A 20176-nucleotide genomic window follows, 5' to 3' on the forward strand; every position below is an offset into this window, starting at 1 on the left:
ATCTGCTGCATAAAGAAGCTTCTTTGATGAGAGGTGAAAGCTTCACTACTCTGTGTATATGAAGATGAGTATTTAAAAGGTAGTTAGAAATTATACTAATTTAGGAAAGTATCAATAGTAGGTTCTCCTCTAGGGTCCATGACCTCACTAGCCAGAGATAATTTATAGTACAAGGGATAAATTCTCTACTATGGAGCAGGTTTTAAGTCCAATTAAATGGCTGTTCACTACTATCAAGATACAAATATCACGATTGCACCATTGGGGATATCTTGTTGTGCTGGTCATTGTTGTGGTTTGGAGGCTTTAGAGCTGAGTACTACTATCGATTGGTTCTCTTAACAGCTTGCATAGAACATTCACATTTCAAAGTTAGAGTTGTTAAATCCCAAGATCCATATTAAGATCGAAGAATTTAACATTTTCCCCATGATTATATTTTCCTAGTGGCTACATCCATTTAACTTCAGCTATCAATTCTATTCCACTGAAAACTCTGTACACAGGGGATAGATGCATGACTGTATATACTCTTATCTTTTAACTTCTCTTTGTATTGTGCTGATGTTGAAGAGCAGTAGGAAGTTGGATGGTACCAAGTTCTTCTAGGTCTTCTGTTGGAGAGAAAAATGACAGCAATCACTTTCAAGTCACTTTGTTTTCTAAACTCGTGGTTCACAATACATAAGCTTCTCATTTGGTGGGGGCTTGAGCTCTACTTCTGGTTCCTTATGTAAAAATTTTTCTTTAGCCAAATTCCATTTGTAGCACTCTGAAACAAACATATATCATACCTTCTAAAAGTTTTTCCACATTTTGTAATGTGCTGGATGTGGAGATAAGAGTAATATTCTCTGGATTCACATAGCACAAATATGGCAAAATTTAAAATATCTATTTTTGGCAACTTAATAATGAACAGAGGCTGGCAGATATAGAGCCCGCATGTGGCTATTTTCCTGCTTAAATTTCTTTTCAGTTCTTCTCTGGCATGATTGTCAGTATACTGGACCAGGGCATCACCTCTTATTGTGAGATCTATTGAATTCTAGTGCAATTTACCATTCAAGATAGATAGTGGTTAAGAGACACACATTATTATTTACTTTCAAATGCATGTAGCTTGGATATCCAGACGAGAATATCCATCTCATCTTAAGTACCCTGCCATTACTGAGAATATATTCAAAATCTTTCTTGCTTGTAGAGATCGTTACCTAACCAAATGAGGACATTTTTCTCCTAACTCTACTTTAAAATGCATGTTGAACTGAGTGCATTATTATTTACTGTCCAATTCATATTCAACTGAGACTCATTAGACAATCTAGCAGATTTGGTTGAATCACTTTAAAATATTTCAAAAATGAAAAAGAATGCTGCCACCATTGAGGAGAAACAAGTGAACCAATGAAGGTTGCTCTCTGAAGGTTCATTCAAATGAGTGACAAACATGTCTTCAGTTCTGGCAGCATCACAGAAATCACTGCATGACTTCCTACGAAGATGAATTGAAGGCAACAGCAATCATCTTTAAAATTGAATTCCAGAGAAGAGTGAATTTTAGATGCCAAGAAAACCGTAGTGTGACCTGTGTAACTAGTTTATTGACCAGGCAGGACACAGTAGGGTGAAATCAGGAAGACACTTTAATTTTTCACAATAGTGACTTTCCAGCTCATTCCATAAGAGCTCCCATTTTGCTCATGGCAAAATCCCAAGCAGACTTCTTCACTTTGTCAGTTGCTTATGGTGTTAAATGAACAATCTGTGACCAGTGTATTAAAGTCATACTGAGTGAACTAACCCAGACCAAGAATAGTAAACATGGTAAGTACTCACTTATAAGTGGATATTAGTCATAAAGTACATGCTGCAATCCACAGATCCAAAGAAGTTAAACAACAAGGAAGGCTTAAGGGGATGCTTGACTCTCATTAAAATAGAGAAATAGAAAAGGAGAAGTAGAATAGATATTAAGGGTGGATAGAGGGAGGAGAATGGGTAGGGGAGAGGTTGAGAAGTGGAGCCAGAGGGATCAAAAGTACTGGGAGAGACAACTGGAATCAGGCCGGGGTGGGGGTTGGTGGGCAATCTCTGGGATAAGCTAGAAATTTGTGGCAGTAGCAAGTCCCAGGAATCTATGAGGGTGAACCTAGCTAAGACTCCTAGCAATGGAGGATACGGAACCTGAAATGGTTACCTTCTGTAACCAGACAAGACATTAACCCAGCCACAAACCCATCAATCCACAATTTGTCCTGCCTACAAGTGGTAAAGATGGAGCAGAAATTGAGGGAATAGCTAACAAATGTCTGGCCAACTTTGAGATCCATGCCAGGAGAGAGAACCCATCCCTGACTCCAAATGATAGTCTACTATACTAGCATATAGGAGCCTACCATAACTATCATCAGTGACACTTTGCTCAGCAACTGATGGAAACTGATGCAGAGACTCACAGACAAACATCAGGTGGAGCCCAGTGAGTCTTGTAGAAGTGTGTGTGTGTGTGGGGGGGGTAGGATTGAGGGAACTAGAGGGGTCAAGGACACCACAAGAATACCTACTGAGTCAACTAACCTGGCCAATAGGTACCCGCAGAGACTGAACTACCAACCAAAGATCATACATGGGATGGACCTAAGCCCCCTACACATATGTAGCAGTGGTGTAGCTTGGTCTTCATATGGGACTCCTAAATGCAGGAGAAGGGGTATCTGTAACTCTGTTGCATGCCTTTGTAGCCTTTACTCTTAACTGGGAGGTTTTGTCTAGCCCCAATAGGGTAAGATGCATCTAGTTTTACTACAACTTGGTATGCCAAAGTGACTTGATATCCTTGGGAGGCCTCCCCCTATCTGAGGAAAAAGCGAGGACAGTTGGATGTGATGGAGGTGAGGTGAGAGGAAGGGACTGGGAAGAGTGGAAGCAGATCTTTGATTGAGATATAAGATAAATAAATAAATTAATAAAAATCCTAATCACATAAAGATCAAAATATACGCTTATTTTAATGTAAAGCTTTCCTTATTCCCTTTAGCTGTAGCACTGACCCCTCACATAAAGGTATCTAGCAAAGAAGGTAAAAATATTGTAGACTGTAATTGCAAGAAGCAGAATTTGAGATGAGGATTAGCAAACATAAGTAAAGATGCAGAATTGATCTGGGAAAGGTGAGTTGCAGGTCTTGACCGATACTTGAAGAGCTCTGAATTTATGATGGCTTTTGAAGAGATTCACAGTTAAATTCAGAAGCCAAACCTTCATACCTTGCATTCATAAGCCATTGGATAAATGTCACATTTTGAAAGGGGATTCAATGTTGGACCATTTGGCTTTCTTTTTTTCACCTGAGTTAATCCCCATAAGGGACTGTCATGTAGTTTGGATCTTGTATAGCTCTAAGATCCATGTATGAAACACTTGATTCTCAAAGTTAGGGGACTGGAAATTTGTGCAATGTGTAAGAAAAGGCGCCTAGTGGGAAACCATTGAAATAATATCCTTGATGAGGATTGTGGGAACATAACCTTTTCCTTTTCTTCACCCTCCTAATTATGTGTATCATAATTATATACAGCTAAAAATTTAGCAGACTTTAGTATAGTAGCATGACAATGCTATATGACCTCACAGTATTCAGTGGTGATGTGCTTTATGCAAATTCGCATGGCTTAGACTTACTTACAAGTTACTTGTTTCATCTATAATTTTGTACAGTAGCATTCCTATTAGGCTCATTGGTATAATTTTAATAACTGTAGCTCTGTTAGTCTTACTGGAATGTGTTAAGGACAAAACACAGTGAAACACAATATAAGTACAGTGAATTTTGAAAACTGCTATATATGTTTAGAATGTTGAATCTTATTAGCATTGAAATGGGAAAGAATCTTCTTATTTGTTATGATGCATTTTATTGATAAAATATATAATTCTTATAGTTACAGAATTACACAGGCACTGGTAAAATTAAAATAATTTTTTAAAATAGGATAATTTTTTTTCAGGAAAGTGTAGAAGCTCCACATGACAGCCAATGGCATAATTTGCAACTAATAAGACCCCGTGTTATGTTTTAAAATTTCCTTATTTGGAATAGTGCTCTAGGAAATATAATTTGAGATCATTTAAATGTCAGTAAATTAGGGGGCCCAGATCATTAAATGCAGTGTACAGATATTAAAAGCTTCAGGGATGAAGAACAAGAACATGATTCTCATATTATTAAGAAATAAGACTTTTTCTAGTGAAGTAGATGTCAATGGAAGCTGCACATTTTATTACGTATATTTTGAAATCTCAGTTGTGGATCATAAGTGGGAGAGAAGAAAGAATGACAGATTTTGATACATTTAAAGCCACTGAGTATATTTCTTTAAAATAAAATCTAATGAAAACTAAATTGTAGAAAGTGTTATAAAATTCCTGAGATTTGGAACTCTGTCTTCTGTTCTACAATCCCCCTGTGGCTACATTAAATTAAAATTTAACACATTTATTGAGTGTTTATTGCAGCCAAAGCAAGAGGAATGGAGAACGAGAAACAACTCACAGGTGAATGAGATGTCAGTCTTTTGGAGACTATTTTAGTCTAGGGAAAATATTCTGAGATATTATTCAACCAAATAATCAGCTTTTATAAAGATGTAAAAATGCAAATTTCTTAGTGCTCACCTACAGAACTCCTAATTCTATAATGTTAATATGGAGTCTGAAATGCTATAATATCTGAAAACTAGCCTAGAGATACACTGATGAGAAGAGAATAGCAGATAGTCCATAATGAACTGTACTTAAAGTGGAGTTATAGACACAACAAGGAATAGGAAGGCAAGAAATATACTAAATGAAGGATGTTACTAATAGAATCTAGAGAACTCTATATAAAGAAGTTTGATTTGATATTGGCAATAGGGAGTGAATTAGACTGCTGCATGTATATCTGGTGAGATGACGGTGGCTTTAGAACCTTATGGTTAAGTAGAAACTAAATGAAGTTAAAGAAGCAGGGTAAGACAATTTGACATGTCCATGAATTATAAAAAAACAATTTTGTTCAGGGCTCAGGAAGAAAATAAACTATATATGCCTTGATAGTCTTAGAAAATACCCAGGTAATGATGAAAAATGCTTTCTTAAAATATATAGTTTTGTTTGCTCACAATTTCATTCATGAATCCATTATATTGTCACCAAATCCACCCCCATTAACCTCATTCATTCTCCTTGAAGTCTCCCTAACCTCCTTCTTTCCAAATAGTCTGTTCGAGTATTTATATCTTTTTTTTTGAAACTGATTGATTTTAATTCAATTTGGTTTTCTGAGCTTGAGTAGGTGTTTTGTTTTGTTTCGGGATTTTGAGAAAGTTGTCAGTGACTGCAACATTGAAGAAAATGGCAGTCCTTCTCCCTAAAACCTTTTGCTGTCAATAGATTCTCATGAATTGCTAGACTCATGAGCCTCTATCCTGTGTTTAAGGGCCCAGTCTTGGGAAGATAGACACTGTTGCAGTAAGTTAATGATTATGATAGTCATGTCACATTGAGAATACAGTGTTTAATAGCACTACTCTTCATCCTCTGGCTCGTACCTTCTGTTTTATATTCTCCAGCTTGTAGGGGGTGATACAGATGTCTTGCTGAGGGCTGAGCATCCAGAAGTCACTTACTGCCAGTGCTATATATATATTTACATGTATATATTATATACATATGTGTGTATTTCTGTATATAAGTGTGTTGCATGCATGTATGTCTGTGCCTTGAATGTGTTCCTGATGTCAGTGGAGGCCAAAAGATGGCATTGGATCACCTGGAACTGGAGTTGCAGATGATGTGACCTTACATGTGAGTGCTGGGAGCTGAACCCATATCTTCTGCCAGAACAGTAAGCACTGTTAATCAGATATTCACAGTACTTTGATGACTGCCAACTTCCAGATGAACATTTTATAGGACTTTTGAGACCCCTCAGTACATAAGGTGCTTGTCACCAACCCCAAGGACCTGAGTTCTAGCTCCAGGACCTAGCAATTCATACGTTATTTTCTAACATCCACATGTGTGCACGCTATGGCACATATATACCCTGCCCCAATAAATATAGGTAATAAAAAAGAAGGTTCTTTGACAATATTTGAGAGCAGCATTATCCTATGAGTATAAGCATGAATATGCAGAAAACAGTCTTACTACATTTTCATTTAGTAAGAAAATAATAGTGAGTTTAACCCATCTCTGATGGTCTTTCATTTTTGCAGCCACAGGCTTTTGACCAGGTTTAAGCTACCAAGCATATATTACCTCCCATGGAGCAGCATCAGATCCAACCAGAAGATAATTGTTTATCCTAACAAGTCATACGTCTGTTGCACCAGTAGGCACATCTTCCTTCATAGGTTAATATTATAGCACAGTTTCCATAGCTGTTGTATTTTTCGTCCAAGAACCTGGCATAGAATCTTCTGGCATTGTGAATATTAGCCAGCAGGGAGGAAGCTATCAAATGAACAACATATTTATGGAAATGTGGCTAAATTAATTTTGATGAGATAACAGAAGTAAGAAATGATACTGGGAACTCGAGGCAACAGTCTTCTCATTTATGACAGACAAAGGATTTGACTGATCTTGTTTATGTTCTGGTGTTTTGTGGAAGGTTGAACTTGCAGCCAATAAAATTAGATAGTTGGCTAAATCTATTTTCTAGAAAAGTGCTGAAGGTGCAGTTTAGCTTCTCTGATTGTTTTTAACAAAATGCAAGAAAGAATGACCTAAATATTTGTTAATATAAATGGAAGCAGCACAAGATTTGAAGATTTGTCAGCGTATGAACAATAACAGCAACAATAATAGCATTAACCAATAGCTTCCTATTCCTATTTTGTAAAAATATATACTGAGAGATTTAACCCCAAAAGGAAGTTCTGAAGATAAAAATTTAGAATTTAATGGTAAATGTGTATTCCCTCCAAATAGTCACTCCCACTTTCATGTCTTGTGTGTGTATGTGTGTCTGTGTGTGCATGATTACAATGACTATGTTATGTCCTTAAGGCAGCATTTCACTGTACTCTCCCCATACTCTGACACTTATAGTCTTCCTACATCTTCTCCCAAGATGTGCCCCTAGCATTAAAGGGTTAATATAGATATTCCAGTTAGAGTTGAGCACACAACAATCACTGTCGGAACTTTAGCAGGTTATGAGCCTCTGAATGGATTGATAACAAGAGCATGAAGAAGTTTGACTAAGGCTGAAGCAGAAATATTTAGGCATTAGTTTTGCCAAAAAGTAAGTATTAAGTTTTCCACTTCTACAACCATAGGTCTTTGAATGGGTTTATAATTCCAGGCATATATTCTTTCCATGAAACAGACTTCAGATTCAACCAGAAAGTAGCTGACTACTCACCAAACGGGCATGCCACTATTGTGCCAGTGGATACATCTTGCCTGATAAATTGATACTATAGTTCACAGGGGTCACAGCTATGCAAGGCCTTCATGCCATTTCTCCCCCAGCAGCTTTCATGGCATCTTCCAGAAATTTGAAAGCTAAACTGCAGGGAGCTAACTTTTAGCTCAGTTTCAGCTTGATTTTTCTGTGCTATCAATGTATACAGGCAGAGTCTAATATATTCCAGTCTGGTCTTTTTTATTGGATATTTTATTTATTTACATTTCATATGCCTTCCCCTTTCCAATTTCCCATCCCTAGAAAACTCCCTATCCCACCCCCCTCCTCCTTTTTGTTTTTATATCATTTTAATTACATTCAGGCATTAAGGTCAGTTCTAGGTTGAGGAACTAGCAATACGAGGAACAAGCTAGGCAATAAGCACAAGGAGTCAAAGAACAAGGAAGGCATAAAACAAAGTTTCATGATTACTCCTGTGATCACTGTTTCTAAGGGCTTATCAGGATGACTCAAATATCTGAGCCAACTTCTCTATCCTAGCCCAAAGTCATTTTCATGCCTGAAGCCTACTCCCTTGTTCTTGCCTAAAATTTAGATTCCTGCCTGAAATTACTCTCTAGCATGGTCTTAAACTCACTGTGTAACTGAAGATGTGGTTGAACTTCTGATTTTCTTGGCTCTGCCTCCTGAGTGCTAAGATTAGAGGTGTGTATCACCACAACAGTTTATGCGGGGCAGAATGAAATCCAGAGCTTTAATCATGCTAGGCAAGTATACTACCAACTGAACTACAGCTTCAGGTCTGTAGTCACATTAATATTTGCAAATTATAACCCAACCTGACAATATATCTGTGTGTATACATCTATGTATGTATGTATGTATGTATGTATGTATGTATGTACATGTGTGTGTATGTATGTACATATATGGTGTATACACTTAAGTATGTAGGTGTCTTTTTCTGTGCCTATGTGAGGACCAGAGACTAATGTTGACTGTCTTCTTCTCTCACTCTCAACTTTAAAAAACAACGTGTTTTGAGACAGGATTTTTTCATTGAACATTTTATTTAGACTGAGTGCTCTGGTATTCACCTGGTGTTTGCCATGAATCTGTCTGTCTGTCTCAAACCCCTTCCCATCACTGGAGTTACAGAAGTGTTGCTCTGTCTGGATTTTACCTGGGTGTTGAGGATTTAAACTCAGGTCATTATGGTTGTGCAGCAAGCACTCTACACATTGAGCCATCATCCTACTCCTGCTGATTTTTCTTTAAATTTTTACATTCAACTTAAAATTTTCTTATGTCATTTATAAAATGCTTTTGATTAACTTAATAAATTTCTAATTAGTTTTATGTTGAATGCATTTAGAAATTCACTAAATTTCATTCTCACAAACATTTCAAATGCTCGATAGACCAATCTTGCAAACTTAAGAAGCAAAATATGTTTTTTATTTTCCAACACATATATGTGTGTGTGTGTATGTATGTGTGTGTATACACACAAATTTTTATATGTGTATATATATATATATATATATTTGTGTGTGTGTGTGTGTATACATGTATATTCATTGGTTCACACATACATACATGTGTATGTGCATGTATCAATGAGTTTTAATGGGGATACTTATAGGAGCATGGGTGAACAGTTACTTATAAGAGCAGAAAAGACAACTGCATTACCAAAGTCCATGCTAGCTTACAAAAAACAAGGAAACCTGGAGCACACTACAGAGCTTGCAGGGAGCTCAAGAGGTTGGAGTCTTATTTCAGGTAAGTCAGCTGTTTTCTACATCTTTAAGCATCTGATCTGGTCTTAGTGTTCTTTGCAGCTTAGCATTTCCTGCCTGAAAGAGACTCTTAGCTTTCATTACTTATTCTGCAAGGAAGGATCTTAGTGACTCTATTCAGTTTCAGGGACTTCCTGAAGCTATTTTGAGTTGTTTACCTTCCTGTTTAAGGAGCTTTCCTGCAGGATGGAATGTGTCAATCTGGAGAAAACTGTTGTACAACAGATGGACACAAGCTTGAATAAGGTAAAATCTCTGAGGTGCAAAAATAAGTTGGCAGGCAAGGCTCCAAGAGGACATGAGATATTTTCCCAGACAAGTATAGATCTGGGTATGAGAATGTGAGGAGAAAGAGTAACTCTTCATACTTTTGAAATATTGAGCATAAAAGCAAAACAAAAATGCTTTGCATGTGGTTCTGGAGGGCAGAGCTGTGATCAACGAGTATCAAGTTCAAGGAAGCAAAACTAGATTCAAGTGAGGAAACCTTGTGGCCAAGCACCATAGTTTTCTGTGGTGACTATCCTTCCTTGGAGGGAACAGTTTGTAAATTGATAGTAGATTTGGAGGCTTCTTTTAGAATCACAGCCAGAGTATCTCATGTTAAAATATACATTTTGTTTTAAATTTAAAAGATCTTTGTGAATGTCACATGTACCCCAATTCCACTCATTTCCCTGTCTAAGCTTTATATTTGCTTTTTGCCCTTGCATCCAAGAAAATAAAAAAAAAAGAAAAAGAAAAAATATATAAACATATCACAAAACTGTAGTGTTTCACAGTGGGTTCCACAGTATCCCCTTTTATCTACACATCTTCACTTGCAAATGTCTGAGGCCTCTGTCTTCTGTAACACCATCAATACTGGATCCTCACTGGAATTCCTCTTGGATATTCTGTTGTATCCCTGTTTCATGGAGATCCCACAGCTTTGGATCTGCATCATTGTCCCTTTCACATGCTTAAAGCTCTGGATCTGGGTCTGGGTGATAGCTCAATTGGTCAGTCTGCCGGCTCTCTAGCAGTGCCTCTACCCTGACTAGATCACCCAATGCTGCAGCCAGCAAAGTCAGCGTTCCTGCTCTTTTGCCCTCAGGCCAGTTTGCCTACACTCAAGCCTCTAGAGCCAGCTCTACTGTGCTACCCAGTCAAGGTGCCAGGCCCACTGTCCAGAGTGCTGCAGCCAGTGAGGGATGGGACCAGATCTCTTGCTCTCACACTTTCTGGGTTGGCTCATTCATGTCCTCACCATCATGGCCAGCTCAACTGTGCTCTACTGTACTGAGGTACGGGGCCCACCTGCCTGAGTGCTGCAGCTGGTGAGAAAAGCAAAATATTTTTAAGACCTATAATAATTCATGTAAATCTAATTAATCAAAATTATAATGGTCGTAAGTCACATTCTGATATGTATTTCAAAACAACAAAATATCCTTAATGCTTTTGATAGTTTACTGATAATTAAACATTTCACATTCCAATTATAATTTCAGACTCTGTAATTTGTGTTAAGTGTTCCAAATAATTATATCATAAATAAATACAAAAAGGATCATCATAATAAAATGTATCCTTAAAACAAACTATCATTATTAAAGTGTTTTTTTGTTGGTGTTTATATACTAATTTCCATTCTTTACTAATGTCTATTCTTTCCTGGCATTTGGGGTTTTCAGATCTACATAATAAAAATGCAAGGTCAGTAGTTAAAGTTGGAATTTCAAATGAATATCTAATAACTTTTTAGTGACTGAAAAATAAATTTAATTTGACTAGATGTCCTATAGTAACTGCAACCTTAGCATATTTGTGAAATCACTCAACTAGGAAACAAACTTTCCATCTCCAGTAGCTTTGCTTACAGACCATGGCAATTATTACCACTCCCTGGCTGCAAATTAGGATCTTGGTCAGAAATTAAAGACTTGGCTGAGAACAAATTCCAGCATGGAGAGGGGAACTGGGTATGAAGTTCCACCTCTACCTGAGGAGCTACTGGTAACTGTTACTACTGGGAGTGGGAGAGTCAGTTTTACCTAAGAGTGTAACAACTGGTAAGTCAACCATATTCCAGTGGAAGACTACACATGCAAGAATAATTCAGCAGCAGGCATGGTAGCACATGGCTTTGGATTTAGAAAAGGATGGAAAAACAGGTGAATCTAGTTTATTCATTCAGTTCAAAATTCATAGAAAAGCCGGACACTGTGTTACACACCTTTAATCTTAGCACTTGGGAAGCAGAAGCAGGCAGAGCTCTGTACATTTGAGTCCAGTCTGGTATGCAAAAAGAATTTTAAGTCTAGTCAGGGATACATACTCTGTTGTGTCAAAAGGGAAAAAGAAAAAGAAAACAAAGCAGAAAATGGGGTAAAAGGAAAATGAAAATACATACAAAGCACACAAGGTGAGGTATTTGAATAAGAACTTCTTTATCATACTTTTCAGCTGTGTCTACATAATCCAGAACATCCCACAATAGCCACATTGCAATTCTTATGTACAAAGCTCATTGTCATCAATGAAGTTACCAAAGAAATTTGGACTATGCAATGAGTTCAAAATAATTTCCATCATTAGAGCTGCTGCTTTCATTCTATTTTCTTATTGGTTGCTGATAATTAAAAAATTAAAATCACTGATTTAGGGTTGTGCCCTTGTTTGGGGAATGATGTATATTCATCTTAGAATATCTAGAAATGCTGTTTACATGACTAATTTAGTTCTGAATTGTGTGCCTTGTTACTCTGTTTAATGATGCTGAGATATTTAGAGGCAATAGGTAAATAATACATCTTTAAACTTGGGTGTCCTATTTCCAGTCAATTGACTTCTGACTTCAGGAGATGGAAAATTAATGAACTCTATCCTTCCTGCGACAGGAGATTTTACTTAGTTCTTTTCAAGTTGTTGTAAAGAAATCCCTGTATTGTTTTCAATTAGCCAGGACTTCCTAATGATGTTCCTACCTTAAATAGTCCCTGATTTTCAAGACATGGACTTACCAGTTTATGGGATTTGCTAAATTGAGTGCGTGTGTGTGCGAGTGTGTGTGTGTGTGTGTGTGTGTGTGTAGACAGTAGCTCAAGTGACATTTTGTTGTATTTCTTACATTGTTTTCCCAAATCCAAGCATATTTCATTGTTATTCAGAACATGCACTTAGAGCTGTTTATGACAACCTGCGTTCTCTTCCTTCCTTCCTTCCTTCCTTCCTTCCTTCCTTCCTTCCTTCCTCCCTCCCTCCCCCCCTCCCTCCCTCCCTCCTTCTCTCTCTCTCTCTCTCTCTCTCTCTGCTCTTCTTTTCTTCCTTTGTTTAGAATCCTTTAGAATATTTGCAAGGATAGAGTCCTTAAAATAGCTTGTGTCTAAAGCAAACTTTTATTATACTATGCTAATTATTTTGATTTCTATTCAGCTGTGGAAAACCATTCATCTATTCTATTCAAACTATTTTTCTAATTACAGAAAATGAGAATATAATTATTATTTGTAAACTACCACCCACCCATACTTTTTTAAGGTACAAAGTACTGCTATTCCTATATAATATGATGCATTTTTTGACTGATTAATTAGAATGTATATCCATAATATCAAGAATGTTTACTTTATATTTGAGAAGGGCAAGAATGCTTTTTGAGTTTTTAATATTGAAATTCTTTTGAGCTTCCCTAGTTTATTTTGAGGAAAAACTGCTCACTGACAATAGATCACTATAGCTATTTAGTGTTTGTTAACCTGAAACTTCATCTGAAGTAGCCAGTGCTGAGCCATGGTGTTATGGAAGAGTTCATCTAATCAGTCTTGGAAACCAAAATTGGATAAGGAGTCTTTTCCTTTTGGTGTTAGTTGAGTGGAGCAGGCTAAAGGCAAGAGGATTTTTATGATATACAATGAATAAAACAAGAAAGGAGAAGTAGGTGCAGAGACAGAAGGAGATGAATCAAGTAATCTTTGAGAACAATAATGTAGAAGCTAATGTCTAGGAAAGGTAAGGTATACCGTGCCTATAATTAATATCAGAATGATACCAAGGAGGGCAGGGCATCCAAGTGAATTTGGGATACTGTAGCAGCCCCTTCTGATTGGTATCATGATCAGTAGCTATGCTTAAAAATTTCACAACTAAGGCTCAGAGTTTGAAATCAAGAAAAATGGGACACAAAGTTTGTAAGAGCCAGAGGCCCTCAGCATATGCTGTGAGATAGTCTCTTCTAAGTCAACAAGGCACAAATTGGGGCAAGGATAAGGAGAGGATTGATCTGGGAGTAAATATAATCAAGATAGGTCTTATGAAAATCTCAAAAAATAATTTCAATAGTAACATCCCAAGGTATTTTTCCTTTGTTATGGGTGAGTTATGGTTCCTTTGTTTCCCCAGAAGTATAAAATACTTTAATTTCAAGTAGAAAAAGGTGTGCCCTCTACAGTGACTATTAACTCCTATCACAGTCTCCTTTGTGTACTCTAGCTTCTAGCACTGTGTTGGGAATCAAGTAGTGCTTTGGGGAAAGAATGTAGTTATCCAAAAGTTCATGGACAAAGAACACTCAGGTTAAAGAAATATAGTTTTTATCCGTCCTTTATGTCTCTTCCCTATCCAAGATTTACATGTATTCTAATCTCTGATTACATGGTAATCAATTAGAAAATGCTTCCACATTACCACAGATTTGGCTACATACATCTTAGTACAGTGTTCCACATAGCTAGCTATTCATGATTTGGGTAGAAGCTTGTCTGATATAATGATTCTGCATAATGAGGAAAAATAATTGCAATCAGCTATATTAATCCTTGGTCATTTGATTGCCTGTTTATTAATATACTGCCAGCAAAGGTAGAGAGGTAGACAATTTTGTCTATTTATTTTAATGCCAGGAGACAAAAAAATATGAATAAGTACCAGCAGAGCAGAGGGCAAAGTAAGCCATTAATTATATGAGTATAGTGCTTTTGTAAACCATCTAACTGCTTATAAGGCACCCATAGTGTTAAATCAGTGTTACTATTCCATTTGATAAGTTTGACCAATAAAGAAATAAGAATGCAATTATATGGCAACTCATCATACAGAGAGAATGTAGACATAAAGTACTCCATACTTCTCCATGCTTAAAAAGTATTTTAGTGACATTATCATATTATAACATAAACCTTAATAAACAAAAACACTATTTGGAATAATATACATTAAAGCAGACAAATTAAATGATGACTTAAAGATATGTAAGCTTCATTTCCTGTTACTGAACTATTTGACAAGCCTGCTATTAACCATCAGTATTAGTAAGATGAAAATTCTTCAGATCCAGTTTCTTTTTCTGGCACCATAGTCAATAGCTTTATACATTCTAAAGGCACATTGAGGAGAAATCTATACTGCACACATCTGGTAAGAATCAAGAGCAGAATTTTCTTAGCTTATCTAAATTCCATGGAGACTTCTCTTTCAGCAGTATTGCAGAGGATGAATATAAAATGATGGTGCTTTTAAAAGTAAAATATTTCGCTTGAAAGTGGTTCTTTTAGAAAACCATTCACCTTTCAAACCACACAGTGGACACACACAATGTTTTTGGAATTCCTTGGACACTGCTTCTTCAGGTGTTGATGAGCCAAATGATTAGACATTATTTTATATTTTATTTTTAATATCTAAAATTTTAATGTACAACTTACCTCTGACCTATCTTTGCTTCTGCAAGACTTTGGGTACTGTCTAAAAGAAAAATGTATAAAGTGAGAACAATTGGAATTACCATAGGGTCAAACATATTTCCCAACCTCTGAAGACAACTTCATGAGAACCACCTGAAATGACACAATGGCTGCTTCCTTTAATTGTATGATGCTTCCTTATGAAGAGAATGAGAAATATTTTTTTCTGTTTCTTTGTCTACTTATTCAGTTGTCAAATACACATTGAGTATCACTTCTGTTCCAGATGCTAATGTGGATGATAAGGATGCAGGAAAATATAAAAACAGATAGGTTTCTGCCTCCATCGACATTATGGTTTAGTGAGGGTAGATAGATAATGAGCAAGAAACAGACAACTATATAACAAGTGAGAAGGTGATTAAGTACTGCAAATGAAACAAAGGGAAACTAGAGGAAGGGGATTCAGAGAGATAGAGGTTGACATAAAAAATTTGGAAATAAAAGGTACCATTTAGGCTTGAGAAATATAGCTCACTCAGTAAAGTATTTGTCTTATACTACAAGAATCTGAGATCAATGTTCATGTTAAAACAAAACAAAACAAAACAAAACAAAACAAAACAAAACAAAACAAAACAAAACACAAACCTGGGAAGCTAGGCATCATGGTGCTCACCTTTAATCCCATACTTAGGAGGCAGAGGCAGACAGACCTTGCTGAGTTCAAGGCCAGCCTGGTCTACATAATGAATTCTAAGACAGCCAGAGCTACATAGTGAGATGTGTCCCTAACAAAGAAATCAAAACAAAATAACAGAGTGTGGTGGGTCCCTGAGGCATTCTGGCATACCATGCTAGCATAGGTTACATGTTCCAGTCCACTGAGAGGCACTGTCTCAAAACAAAAAAACAAACAAAAACCATGCCTCAGAACTGATGCCCAAGCCTGTCCTCTGGCTTCTATATGCACAGGCATACAGAGATACATTTATGACATATATAAACATGTACTCATACACACAAAAGTGACATTTGAAGCAAGATTTTAAGCTCTAAGAACGAATGCCATTGAAACATCTGGGATATCTGCTCTGTGGAGGAGCAAGAACAAGAACAGTTGCCTGACAACATGAAGGAACAACCAAACCCATGAAAATGAGTATGGGTGTGACAGTAGAAGATGAAGCCAGAGGTACTTGGCTTCTCTTATGACTAATTTGGAGAGCCTGTCCAGGCTTCTGGACGAAGTGCTACATGAGCAATTGACCCAAGAATTCTCTTTCTAGTAAGGCTCAGTGGTTCCTACCAGATCTCACACTTTGTCACAACTAATAACTGGAAAGAAACGAGCAAAATCCAGAGTGCAGAAGATGTCTAGCACTGACACTTAGAAGAAACGATGGTGTAAACTGAGATTCCTATTTCTAGGTTTTGGTCTGTAGAAGCAGATTGAATATTGCATGAAATGTGGCTAAATCTCTGGTTTAAAGCTAAAGGACTGTCGAGTCCCCAGCCTGGGGTAATCACAGCCACAGCATTTCTGATTGATCACTCAATCAGACATGTGCAGAGCAAAGTCAAGGCAGGTCAGCTGAAGGTCGAAGACAGGAAGAAAAGAAATTAAATTGTGACATAAAAATTGTACCCCAGGAAAAAGACATTTTGCAGAGTCAAGGAAAATGCTTACAGTGAAGGGGAGGGAAGTCCTTAATTAGGGGATAACATTTATGTACACATGTAAAGGTTGAGGAGTCTGAAGAAAAATGGTATGTGAAAGAAAAACAGGAATCCAGCATTTAGGAACACTCTGACCAGAGACTGAAAAGCAAAAAGGGACTGGTATTGCCCAGGAAATGAAAGGAAAACTGTAGAATATATGAATGATGGAAAGGGCCAGTTTACAGTAAAACGATGAATGCTCTAAATGTTTATTGTATGAGATGTGTATTGTGGAGAGATGAAGAAAAACCCTTAGGTGGGGAACTAAGCAAGTTGATTTCTGGTCTGTCAACTTTCTACAATCAAAAATCACTTGAGAAAAAATCTCAAGGAGAGATTGTCTAGATCAGGTAGTTTTCTTGATATGTCTATAGGGAACTGTCTTGATTCTCTTAATTGATGTGGAAAGACTCATCCTGAAATGAGAAGCATCATGTCATTCCCTGGTTTGTGACTCCTAACCACATAATAGTAGATACGGCCACCTAAACATTACTGTGTATGCTTTTCTTTCTCTCTACCTGTCATTGTGGATGCGATATGCTTCCTAGCTCCTACTATTGTGACTTCCCTGCCATGGTGAACCATAATCCAGAACTGGGAGCTAAAAGAAGCCCTTTCTTACCCAGGTTGTGTTTTGTCAGGATATTTATCACAGCAACAGAAACGAAACTTGGAGAGTCTCTAGTTTCCAGTCATAACGAGGAGATAAGACTGATACTGGCAATACAATAATTAAAATTTAACAGTAGGAGCATGTATAGTTGGAAATATGTCTGTGTGCTCAAAATATGCTGGTTAGTATCCCCCTACTTTACTCTTTACCTTCACAATACTCTTGAAAGAGAGGTGAGATTAGCACCTGGGTAATTTAATCTGGTTCTTGTAGTCAGTCTTGCTCTTGCTCTCGCTCTTGCTCTCACTCTGGCTCTCACTCTTGCTCTCTTGCTTCCCCCCTCCTCTCTCCTCTCCATTCCTCCCCCCTCTCTCTGTCCTCCCATATATACTCTGCTGACTGTGCCCCATGAGCAACTATACATTCCTGGGCTTTTGCAGGCCTCCACATAGGGACGGAGGTAGAGCCATGGGCATGATGATGGAGGTTAGAAAACAAATCTTAGTTTACCTCTGCTGGCTGTGCAGCAGAAGGAGCTGTCAGGCAGAGGATAGGAGGTTTGGAGTCTAACCTGGGCATTCCTGGGTCCATACAGGCCTAGACGTTCCTGGGACTGTGCAGTCCTCCCTGGAAGAGAAGATGATGAAGCAGGGCTTATAATACTCAAGTGTCCACAGCATGTTCTTGAGATAATCAAAAGCAGCCACATCCTTTGTTTGCCAGGTCATTGTTAGTGCTATAGTTTGACAAATTTGTCAGATTTTCCTAAATTTCTGTGCCTTCTTCCCCTCCCCCTTTACTCATTTTCCATGTCATTCTCTCCTTTCTTCACCTTCTGTTTCTCCTCCCTCCATTGTTTCTGTTGTTTCTATGACAACCCCTTCTTTTCAAACAAAAATTTATTCACGATATAGAAAACATACAATATAATAAATATTGCTTACTTTGACAGTGAATATACTAAAATTGGACTGATACAGAGAAGATAAAACGGCTCCTGAACAAAGATAACATGAAAATCCATGAAACATTCCATGCAAAAATATTATAAATATTTTATAACTGCAGTGTCAAAGAAGTCTAGTATAATGTCAATAAAGAGCAATGAAAATACTTTAGAGGACATAGAAACTCTGTATCAGTTAGAAGTGGAAGTTATCCAATAGACTCAGTATCTGCTTTTTACTATTTTGGGGGGATTTGTTTTTATTTTATGTTTATTTGTGTATTATGTACGTGGCCTGCATGTATGTCTATGCACCAGATGTATGCAGTGCACATCAGAAGCCAGAAGAGGGCATTAGATCCCCTGGAATTGAAGTTACAGACCATTGTGAATCATGGATCCTGAGAGTTAATCTTAGGTCCCCTGGAAGAACAGTTAAGGCTCTTAAACACTGCCATCTCTCCAGCCCCTCACTACCCAATTTATTAATTTATTTTATTTCAAATGCCTAGTTCTAATAAAAATGGCTTCTAAAAACTAGAGTGGTTGCAAATGGTAACCTGTTTTTAATTAAATTACCATCAATATGCAAATTGCTATCTATTGATGCTGAAGCATTTGAGAAGATGAGGACACATGTGTTTATTTCCAGTTTGCATCTCTAACATTGTCTTTTCCTGATCCCACTGCAATATTGTCTGTTTTGTTCATGCTTTCCCAGTGCAGTGTGTTTCACTGCAGTAGCACATCTGACTCCATACACTAACACAACCTTGCCTTGTATTTTAGTGCACTTTGTGCATGTGTTCTGTGATCCTCTTTTCATTTGCATAATATCATATGAATGGATGTACACCGACCTGAAATAAAAGGGAAAATGAAAGCTTATAATTTCCCTAACCAAGGACATAGTTCTAAGAATCTCAAACCATACCAGATCTGCAGGAGTAGCTTTATTTTAATGTTTGCTTCCAAATCTGTTCTGTTTTTCATAGCAAGGGAAATATAAAAACAGGGCTCTATTTCTGTTGTACTTAAATGTGATACATTTGAATGAACATATTTTTTACTATAGTTTAACATACTTTAGAAAGCCTTTCTAACATTAAATGCACCCCAATGCCCACACCCTTAAAAGGGTACAAGGGTTCTACAGACCTGAAATCAAGGCTCTGTCACATGGTACTTTATCCCTAGCCTCTTCAAATTTAGATGGGCGTTAGGAGAGCTGGTGACTGTGATCTATTGAGGTCTAGAAATGATTGCATGCATAGCTCTCTTGGCAAACATCTCTGTCCCAGGCCCCTAGAAGCAAAGCAACAGCCTTTAGAAAGGAAGCACTCTAGGTGTAAAGATGTAGATGTAGAATGGACCATTGGGATTATTGCAATGCTGTGAATAGTCTTTCAGTTTCCACTCAGCTCATTATCAATCTGCAAAGAGATGTTGCAGTTTTCAGAATTGAAGGCTATTTGAAAAAAATCATCATTTGGCCTTCTTAAATTAATATTGCATAAATAATTTCTCAGGAACTTCTATAATTAGTACTTATTTGTTTTTATATTAATATTTTTGTCAATGAATGAATGCTATTTTGCTTCTGGAAAATGTACAGAGCTAGGCTTATAGGAAAAGGGAGCTAAACTTATTTGATGGGGGAGGGTGAATATGTGATGGAAACAGAGACATGGAGTTGGGCTATGATTAGGTGCTTTGATGTTTTTCTGCCTTGATATAGCCAAAAAAGGAAATATGTCCTTTACTAAGGAAAAACCATGGTGCAATGATTCTGAATTGTGGCAGGAATGAATTAGAATGGGACCATATGAAATTCTAGTGGGTCTCCTGTGTGTGCTTAAAGGGAAGCTTCCCTACTAGGTAATTTGAGAGAACTTTTTTTTTTTATCATAGCATTTCAGATACTAAAATCTGAGATTTCATGATTATCTACCCCATAAAGACTTCTGGGATTGTTTGCTTTAAATTTTAAGTCTCCAGTCA

General features: G+C 37.2%; 1 non-coding gene across 1 annotated transcript; it reads left to right on the forward strand.

The window, feature by feature from the left end:
• The first annotated feature begins 18169 nt into the window (after positions 1-18169).
• On the forward strand, positions 18170-18271 carry LOC114609770. Its single transcript, XR_003709578.1, has one exon. It is a non-coding gene; the product is annotated as a U6 spliceosomal RNA (small nuclear RNA).
• Positions 18272-20176: the final 1905 nt, after the last annotated feature.

The sequence above is a fragment of the Grammomys surdaster genome, unplaced genomic scaffold (genome assembly GCF_004785775.1).
Source record: "Grammomys surdaster isolate TR1022 unplaced genomic scaffold, NIH_TR_1.0 125982, whole genome shotgun sequence".
Classification (NCBI taxonomy): Eukaryota; Metazoa; Chordata; class Mammalia; order Rodentia; family Muridae; genus Grammomys; species Grammomys surdaster.